We start from the raw sequence: 9,988 nt of genomic DNA on the forward strand, positions 1-9,988 counted from the left end.
CATTGAGCCGTCGTGCCCACGGTGCGCGGGGCTATCGGCTCTCGTGCCGTTTCCTGCCTGGCACGGACTGCTGGTCGTGGCGAGGTGGAAGGGCGATGGTGGTGCCGTCCACGCCTATTCTTGGGCGGGGAGGCGTGGTGGCGAGGGCGTCTCGGGGCCCTCGTTCGTGCTGGTGCAACGCGGGCTCCTCCCGGTCCTTTGACTGAGAGCAAGATCATGTGATAGCTGGAGCCAGTAGACATGAACTCGAGACTCCCAAACCAAATCACCGTGGAGCGCGAAATCGGTGAAGAAGGAGTGGCCATCTGGGAATGGAATGGGAAATCGATGAGAAAACACGCAGGACCCCTACCTGGCGCGCCAACTGTCGGTGTTTTCCCCACGGGGGTCACACCAACGAGTGAATTTGTATGCGTGCTTCCCTTTCCTAGATGGTGATGCAAAAAGACACAAGGATTTATCCTGGTTCGGGCAAGAGAAGGCCCTACGTCCAGCGGGGGGGGGAGAGTTTGTATTATTTTGCACCTAAGTGCTTGTACAGGGGCGGATACAAGCGTGATATGGAGTGTGGGAATTCTGCTGCGTATGAGTGTGGTGTTGTGTTTTTTGTGATGTCCCGTGTTTTTTCCCGGGTCTCCCCTTTTATAGTTCCAAGAAGAGACCTAGGGTACATATATAGGCATCAGACTAGGGGTCGATAGAGGCATGGCGCGCTGACCTACTCGAGGCTTTCGTACCGGCGTGGTCTCGAGCCATCCCGTCCTAGTAGCTTGATGATGATTACGCGTGCCCTTATATCCCATGCCGTATACCGTCTTGGGCCTGCTAGTCCATTGCACGCCTGTATGTCATGACGGCTGATACGTCAGAGTGGTGGCAGTGTCGTCCGTCGGCGTCCAACCCTTCTCCAGGAAGGAAACATGTCCGGTCGAGGGTCGGGCGCCCTATAGCACCTTGCTATCCAGAGTATTGACTTTTGGCGTCTCGAGGGGGTCCTGACTAGACGTTCCATCCCTACTTCCTGCATCCTGACATGCTCTGGGTCGTTTGGTGGGGAAGGCTGCAAAAAGAATGACGAGACGGATGCCTGTTCCCTATCACGCTTCCCGTGACTGGCGTGTTAGGTGGGAATGTGACAGGCGCATTAAATGCTCTGGCTCCCGTGCGCGTGTCAGGCGGCGGGCGGCGCCCTTGCGCTTGATGCCCGCCGTTTCGCTCGAGCTCGTTTCCGTATTCGACGGTAGTTGGTGCTCGAGCCCTGCTTGATTCGCTCGACGCCCTTTCCGTCTTCGAGGCTGAGGTCGTCGATGACTATATGCGTGATTGTGTAGAGCGTCGAGTTGGGGATCTCGACTTTCGTACGGACGATCTTGTTATGTACATCAGTTGGGATACCCCTTACTGATATCCTCGACACTATGAGAATTAAAACTTTTTGAAATGATAATGGAAAATTATTTTTGTGCCTCCACAATAATTAATAAATATGGGTTGTTACACACCATAAATATTATTTATATGGGGCTTTTGATTATTATAATTATGCTATGAATATATATGACTAATGCAAGAATTAATTATGCAAGAATTAATGATGCGGATAAATACCGATTTACCTCCCGATGAGGGTTTGGGATTTTTAGGTCCCCGAAGCTGGACCTCCAAATCTTTTAATCTTCTGAATTACTTTCCTTCAGAGATGGTGTCTCCAGTGGTTCTTCATGAACTTCCTTCACTGTAGGGTCTCTCTCTGGTCTGGGCTTGAATGTGAAGTGTTCTTCTTTTCCGTTGATGTTGAACTTGATTTCTCCTTTCCCGACATCAATGTGGGCATTGGCAGTGCTCAGAAATGGCCTTCCAAGGATAATGGACACTTTTGAGTCAGGACTCATGTCCAGTACCACGAAGTCTACTAGCACAAGGAAATCTCTGATCTTGACTAGAATGTTTTCAGCGATGCCCAACGGGTGTCGAACTGATTGATCTGCTAGTTGGAGGCACATTGATGTTGGTTCTAGGGTCGCATGCTCAAGCTTTTTGTAGACTGATGCTGGCATCACACTGACACTTGCTCCGAGATCACAATATGCATTGTTGAAGTGTTGGTTTCCGATTGAGCAATCAATAGTGGGACATCCGGGATCTTCCTTCTTCTTTGGTGGTTTATTGAGGATGGCCGCACTACATTCTTCTGTCAGCTTGATAACCTCAGTGGTGGGCAGTGGTCTCTTCTTGTTAAGAATATCTCTGATGTACTTTGCATATGTAGGTACCTGTACGGCATCAAGCAGAGGTATGTTGACATATAATTTCTGAATAACCTCTACAAACTTACCAAACTGCTCATCCGACTGCAGTCCTCTGTTTCTTCTGGGAAATGGCAAATAGTTGGTGTCGTGAAAATCTTTCCTCATTTCTCCAGTTCTTGGTGGTTGCAGCAGACCTTCTGCTTCAACTGGGCTTTCTTCTTCTATCACTGCTGGTTGCACTGGTTCTGATGTTCTTTGTTTCTCATTTGGGTATGGGGGATCCCTAGTGGCTTTGCCTCCTCTTGTAGGTATGTTCTTTACCTGCTCAATGTTAGTAGCAACAGGCAGTGCAGCAGCTAGCTTTATTAATTTAAGCTCTACCCTTTTATTAAGAGTGTTTTGCTCATCAAAGGTAGTTAATAGAAAATCCATTTTATTGTGTATATCTTTTAGAGATGATTCATTTGTGTCTAGCCTTTGTTTAACTTCATCATTAGTTTTGGTTTGTTGAGCAATTATCTCTTTTAATGAAAGTTGCTTGAAAGTATTACCTGAATTCATTCCTTTGCTATTGGGTTGACTCGAAGTAGGATGATATTTGTATGCTGTCTCAATGGCCCTTTGATCTTCTTTGAACTTGGCCCTCTGGTCAATCCAATGGAGCAAATTTCCATCTTGGTTGATAATGCATTTACTTCTTCTGGTATTTCTTCAGTTTGATGACATTGTTGAGCTTCATCTTGGAAACAACTTTGGTTTTCTGCTATCTTATCCAAAAGTATCTCTGCTTTTCCAATTGTTAGCTCCAAGAATGATCCTTTAGCAGATGCATCTAGGCACTCACAAGCCTTCTGGGTTAATCCATGGTAGAAGGTCTGCATAAGTAACCATGTGGCCATTCCATGGTGAGGACAACCTGATATGTATCCTTGAAAACGCTCCCATGCTTCTGAAATGGTTTCTGTCTTCCGCTGTTGGAAACTGACAATATTTCCTCTTAAGGCAGTTGTTTTGCCTATAGGGAAAAACTTTGATAGAAAGGCATCTGACAAGTTCGTCCAGTTGTTGATGTTATCTTGATAAGTGTAGAACCACTTCCTCGCTTTCCCTTCTAGTGAGAATGGAAAAAGGCAAAGCAGTATGACGTCTTTGTCAACTCCGTTGATGTGGATTGTGCTTCCAATCTCTAAGAAATTCTGCAAGTGTGCACTAGCATCTTCATGTGCCTTTCCACTGAATTGTGTAGCTTGTACCAAATTGATGAGGCTTGACTTGAGCTCGAACTTGGGTGCTCCTTCTTCTACTGCAAATCTTAGACCAGTTGGAATGTTCTCAAGACTTGAAGTAGAGAATTCTTGCAAGGTCTTTTGTGCCATAGCTTCAGCAATTGGTGGCTAGCTTCTTCTTTCTTTCTTGATTGCTTTGGTTCTGATGATGAAGAGTTTAATGTACCCAAAGTCAATCCTGATATACCCTGTATAAAAATATAAACATAGAAAAACAACAGGGTGAACCTGCCAAAGCAAAGGTGCCTTGTTATGATTTCTCACTTAGTAGCTGTTTTATGCAATTATTTCTCTATAGTCTAGTCTAATATTTTATGTGAATAACCTTGACTGATTTCCTGACTTTCCTTACCGTTCCTATGTGTTACCCTTTTTGTCCCCAGCAACGGCGCCAGAAATGCTTGTTGACACTAGCTAACACCACTTGAATACTAGGTTGTCATCCCCATCATGATGCCAGAGTGTACAAAGGTATTTATAAATATGGAGGCTCTCTAGAAAATAATCTATTCTATCCGTAAGCGCACAGATAAAACACCTCATTGTAGCATTTCACCAGGATAAGTATTCCAAGTATCGTTATTTATAATTTTGCTTAAGAGAACAAAAGGGATGAATTTAAAATAAGGACAAAATCTATCAAGGCATAGACTAGAGATAAACTTGCAAGAACATGATTACTATGAGAAACTCGTCACACAGTCACTTACTTTGGCAGGGGGTAAACCATAAAGATAATGATAATGAAGTATAAGTTCATGGGTAAATAACACAGCGATTAGAAAATAGACTACTCCTCATATATGTAGGTGACGTCGGATTAGCTAGAGAATGGATTCTAAGTTATCTACTATCTATTAAGTCACAATCTACTCTAGTTATCTACAAGATCATGTATAGCATAAAAGACTCTTCATTCATGTAGAAGGAATATTGCTAAAGTAAATCAGAACATCGCAAGACTTACTCCGCAATACAAATTCTGTCTGCCCTATCAACGGAGGGTGGACTATATAAGAATCAATGAAGCTGTCACTATCGCGAACTACCACACAACCCGACCAATAGGATACATTTGTAGGTAAATCACATCTAAGCACCACGCCCACATGTGATCTACCACTTAACTCCCTCGCGTCAAGAGCTAAGCGCTTTGCAAACTTATACATAAACTCATTATCAATCATAACTATATCAAATATAGAACTAGAGCAGACTAAGAGCATAATAAATAGAGACATAATGCAATTAGAACAAAGTATTTGAGAAAGATATGAATAATACCAGTCTTTATTTCCGAAGATCCGAATCCAGAGCGTAGTGCTCTACTTCTCTAATTGCTATCTAATCAATCCTCTAAACTTGAAGGATTAGGGAGTAGCTAATTCTAATTCTCTGTGGGAGAGAAGCTCTAAACCCTAACTTTGATGGCTACCTCCGATAATGACTTCTCCTCCTCTCTTCTCTCCCCCAGGGGTGGAGAGGCCTTGGTTATATAGTCCTTTCAAGTGAATTTGGGCCGTCGGATCAAACCGACCTTGATTGCATGGTTTAGATTTATCCTCAAAGGCAGTGGAACACGATCCAAGAGTTTGGTTCGGATTGGCCCCGAGACCTGGGCGGGCGCCCAAGGGGGGTGGGCGGGCGCCCTGCCCCCGAGCCCGTCCGGTCTCCCGTTCGTTCCCGTGGCTTCTGGACTCTTCTAGATTGAGGAAAATTGTGTGGCACGTAATTATCTCATTGTAAACATGACATGTGGGCCTTCTCTCCGTATTTTTTGATAACCCCTGCAGAAATAGATAAACACCAAAGCTCGTGGAATTCTGTCAGTTTAAACCCTAATTCTAGATGCTTGGTGCATATTGATCCTTTTCCATGTTTATTTGATGGTTAATTTTAGTACTTAACGACCATCAACACCCAACAATAATCATTCTCAAAGCTAGGGAATTTCATATATTTCATGGAGGAGGATGAAACTTCATGGCTCTACATCATACATGCTAGGAACCTTTGATTTGAAATACACATGCCTCACTGTCAATGAGTAGGCCAAACCTCTTTTGTCAACAGACCCCTTTTTCTAACAATGTTTGGGACTTGGGAGCTATGATTCGGATCAAAAGTGACCACAATAATGTGTCATGGTTTATAAAAAATTCAAAAATAGTGGTGGAGCATGATGTGAACTAGGGTTCTCGATCTTCTAAGAGGTTCTAGTAACTATCGATTTGGTGGAGTCAAGTCATAAAACAATTTGGGTTCCAAACAACATGTCCTAAACTGCTTAATCATAGCACCATGTCTCATTAGGTTATTGACCAACACTGTAAGATCGACCTCGCCAAAAAGGCTAATCCTTGTCTACAAATCAAAGAACACAAGCAAGAACAAGAAAGAATGCAACCAAATTTGTAGATGAATGATTAATCTCATAAAGTTGGGGTCTTACAAATTGACAATAGTGAAACAATTGTAAATAGAATAATCTAAGCAAAACTCAAACCCTAACGCTCCCACTTGGGCCAGGGTACCAAGGATGAAAAAGGCCACGATGATGATGTAGTTTTCGGTAGAAAGAATGACAAAATATCTTGATGATTTGGAGGACTGCCGACGTGATAATGAGGTGGGACTAGATCTACTTGAAATCTTACCAATTAAGTTTTCTGTCAAGGGCTCATTGACCTCGATCGCACTTCAAATGGATGATAGGCCATTTCAATGAAGCACTGTTGGGCTGCCAATGAACCAAAAGTTCAACTTTGATGAACTTGCACTTTGAGCCATATTTATACCTATAAACAAATAATGATATGTACATATGGAATCAAGTGAATTATACCAAAAATCACTATGCAAATGTAGAAGGTGTCATGTCCTCGTAAGAGTAGGACATAGTAAATTTGATTGTTTTTTCAAGCAAAACTCCTCTTCTTGTCCATATCCAGTCAGCTTTTCTATTATTGGATTATCTTTGTATCAAATAATTACCATAAGTTGGACGCACCCCTTTGGCTCCGACATGATATAGAGGCCAACGACACAAAATACAACTTAGTAACATGTTTTAGTGATTCCCTTTGACTTAGAAGGAGTTTTGACTTACTTCTTGTTGCATTGCAAAATTTATATCCTTAGCTTTCCATGGATATATAGAATTTATATCCTTATTACTTTCTGTGGATACGTGGAATACTGAAATTAGAGTCCCTATGTGTCCTGGGCAACATTTTTTAGAAGGGCTACTACTAAAGTCCAAGGTGGGTTGTGCCTTCATCGTGAATTAGACTCCTAGGCTGGTCCTCTCCACCTCAAACGCTCATCCATGTCCTTCGTGATTCTCTTCAATATTTCTATGAATAAAAACATCATTAAGTAGTAATCTATTCTCAAAATCGTGAAAAATATCACTCAGGAACAAGCTCACCTGTAAATTTAATTGTGACACTTGAGCTCTAATAATGGCTCCTTGCATAATTATGAGAGTACCGACATTTGTATCTGATGGAGTGATGTTCTCATCAAAAGGTGGGTACACTCAAAGATTCAATGGTGAGGGAGGAATGAAGGAAGTTGCTAGAGTTGAAGAAGCGGGCGAGTATGGGGCCAGACTTAAGGAAGGGGATCCTGGATCCCTTGCTAAAGGACATCGATGGAGGGGATCTCTGGCTCCTCAGTTGCACATGCCGAAGGACACTAGTGCCGAGTGCTCATCCTCAATGGAGTTTCAAAAAAGTTATGCTAACACCGATAGGTTTCGTGGGTGGCAGACTATGGATCAATTAGGGCGTCCAGAATGGTACTAGCTATGTAGTTAGCTGACGTGGAGGTGAGAGACATAAGCAAAGACTATTTGATATATTCTTCCGATAGGTTTCGCGTGTGGTAGACTATGGATCCGTTAGGGCGTCCACAATGGTACTAGCTACGTAGGTAGCTGACGTGGAGGTAAGAGACATAAGGAAAGACTATTTTATATATTCTTATATTATTAGACCCACATACTCGTCTCACATGTTCTTGGGCTATGTGAAATAGATTAGATATTTATTCGACGTTAGTGACTACTCTCCCTTCTAACTTTTTCTTGCCACGTTAGATCTGTTAGATGTTTTCGGCCATGGGCCAAACAATTCCAAATAAATTCCAAAGGCCCACTCACACATGCATGTATATATGGAAAAGATGGGGTACATTAGTCCCACCTTGCTACATCAAGTGGAGTGAGGTCAACTTAAATAGTTGAGCTATCTCCATATTGTTGAAACTATTGGGGAGAGGAAAAGGAAGAACCACACGCGCGCGCACCCGCTCGCCTCGCCTCGCCGGGCCGAGCAAGGCGGGGCGGGGCCAATGGGTGCGCATGCACGACATGCGCGTGAATGGTCCGACAAGTTCCCGCTTCGACCCTTGTGGGTGCGTGGCATCCTTTTGCTACTTGGAACTTTTGCATGCATGGAGGAGATTGTGCTGGCCTATTTGGTAAGAAATTATTCTCGTATTATGGTAAGTGCGTAAACGACAGGTAATGTTTCCATAATACTGTGATTGATTGCTTTCCAATTTGCTGCGTGCGACGTGTGTATAAATATGGGGCGAGACACCATTCTTTGGACCAAGAGATTCATCTCTTCCTCACCACATTACTACGCTGCCACCATCTTCCCCATCTCGTCGCCGATGTGGCATCGGTGTCAGGAGAGCAGGCTTCAAAGCCTACGTCTCCTCGCGTCCCTACACGGGGTAGGGGGCGTATCAGGTTTTTGGGAAGCACCGTTGCGGCTGCTCACTGGACGTCTTCTTCCCTCTACGCCCGGTGTTCGCCGATCTCCATCGATGGTCTTCGTCTTCTTCCTCTTCTTCCTTCGCGTCGACAACCCCACTATAAGGATGTCTATCCTCTCTCTGTTGTTCGGTCTCATATCATTTTTGTTGCTAGCACTAGACCCCGTAAATTTGATTCAAATCGTAGTGCTAGTTTTGATTCATATATCTGTGATACATGTCGTTAGTCTGTTTCTTGTTGTCAGAATTAATCTATGCATCGCTAAATTGCTTTTATTTCCAACAATCCAAAAACCTGATAGGCATTTAGCAATGACTAAGGGATATACTGATGCGATGAAACCAGAGAAGTTCACTGGTGTGAATTTCAAGAGATGGCAAACGAGGGCCCAGTTGTGGCTCATGGATGGGGCGTGTTTTGGGTCGTGGGTAATCCTCCCGCACTACCTCTCAGATCTGAGAAAGACAAGAGTTTAATGCGGCTACGATGATTTTCATCGAATACGTTCTTAGCATTCTCTCTGACCACTTGTGTGATGTTTACATGAACATCAAAAGTGCTACTGAACTGTGGGAGGCACTTGAACATAAGTTTGGTGCTATAGACGTTGGTCACGAGTTGTATGTGATGGAGAAGTACCACAACTTCAAAATGGTTAAAAACCGTTCAATCGTGGAACAGGCTCATGAGTTCCAACTTATTTTGAGAGAACTTGAACAACTCAGACACATCTTGCCCGACAAGTTTGTCGCTGGTAGTATCATTACCAAGTTGCCTCCATCATGGAGAAACTTTGCCACAGCTCTGAAACATAAAAGATAGAAGATCTCAGTTGAGGATCTATTGGCTGGTCTTGATGTTGAAGAGAAGGCATGGGCAAAGGATGCTCCACCAAAAGCCCCAAAACAGTCTAGTGCTAATGTGATGTAGCATGCTGGCAAGACCAAGCAAAAGGCTATTTAGACTACTCAGTTCAAGAAGAAGAAGATGAACATGGATGAAGTTGTGTGCTTCGTTTGCAGTGAGAATGGACAGTTTGCCAAGAAGTGCAAGCACCACAAAGGCAAAAAGAATCAACAGGGGCAGAAATTTGCCAATGTGACTATTGGCGATCCTAGCGGATCTAGGTACAATAATTATTTACCTAGTGTATTTTATATATTTCAATCTAATGATTGGTGGATTAATACAGGAGCCAATATTCATGTTTGTACTGATATCTCTATGTTTTCATCTTACCAGATCGCACGAGGTTCAACCATCATGATGGGGAACGGCTTGCATGCTTCTATTCTTGGTGTTGGTTCGGTCGATCTAAAGTTCACTTCGGGAAAGATCGTGTGGCTCAAGAACATGCAGCATGCGCCCTCAATAAAGAAGAACCTTGTTAGTGGATCTCTCTTGTGTCGAGATGGGTTCAAGCTGGTGTTTGAGTCAAATAAATTAGTCATCTCGAGATATGGCCAATTCACTGGCAAAGGCAACGAGAGCGAAGGCTTGTTCCACTTTTCACTCTCCGATTTCTGTAATAAAGTTGTGAACCATGTGTGTGATTCAAACAATTTAGTGGCTGATATATGGCATTCATGTTTGTGTCACATTAATTTTGGTTGTATGACACGTTTATCCAGTATGAGTTTAATTCTGAACTTTTCTATTGTCAA

General features: G+C 43.2%; 1 long non-coding RNA gene across 1 annotated transcript; it reads right to left on the bottom strand.

Annotated features, from left to right (window-relative positions):
• Nucleotides 8,017-9,698, bottom strand: LOC110435553. Its single transcript, XR_002453290.1, has 2 exons — nucleotides 9,564-9,698; nucleotides 8,017-9,128 (listed from the first exon to the last, which is right to left on the bottom strand). It is a non-coding gene; the product is annotated as an uncharacterized LOC110435553 (long non-coding RNA).

Source organism: Sorghum bicolor, chromosome 5, assembly GCF_000003195.3.
Source record: "Sorghum bicolor cultivar BTx623 chromosome 5, Sorghum_bicolor_NCBIv3, whole genome shotgun sequence".
NCBI classification, from domain to species: Eukaryota; Viridiplantae; Streptophyta; class Magnoliopsida; order Poales; family Poaceae; genus Sorghum; species Sorghum bicolor.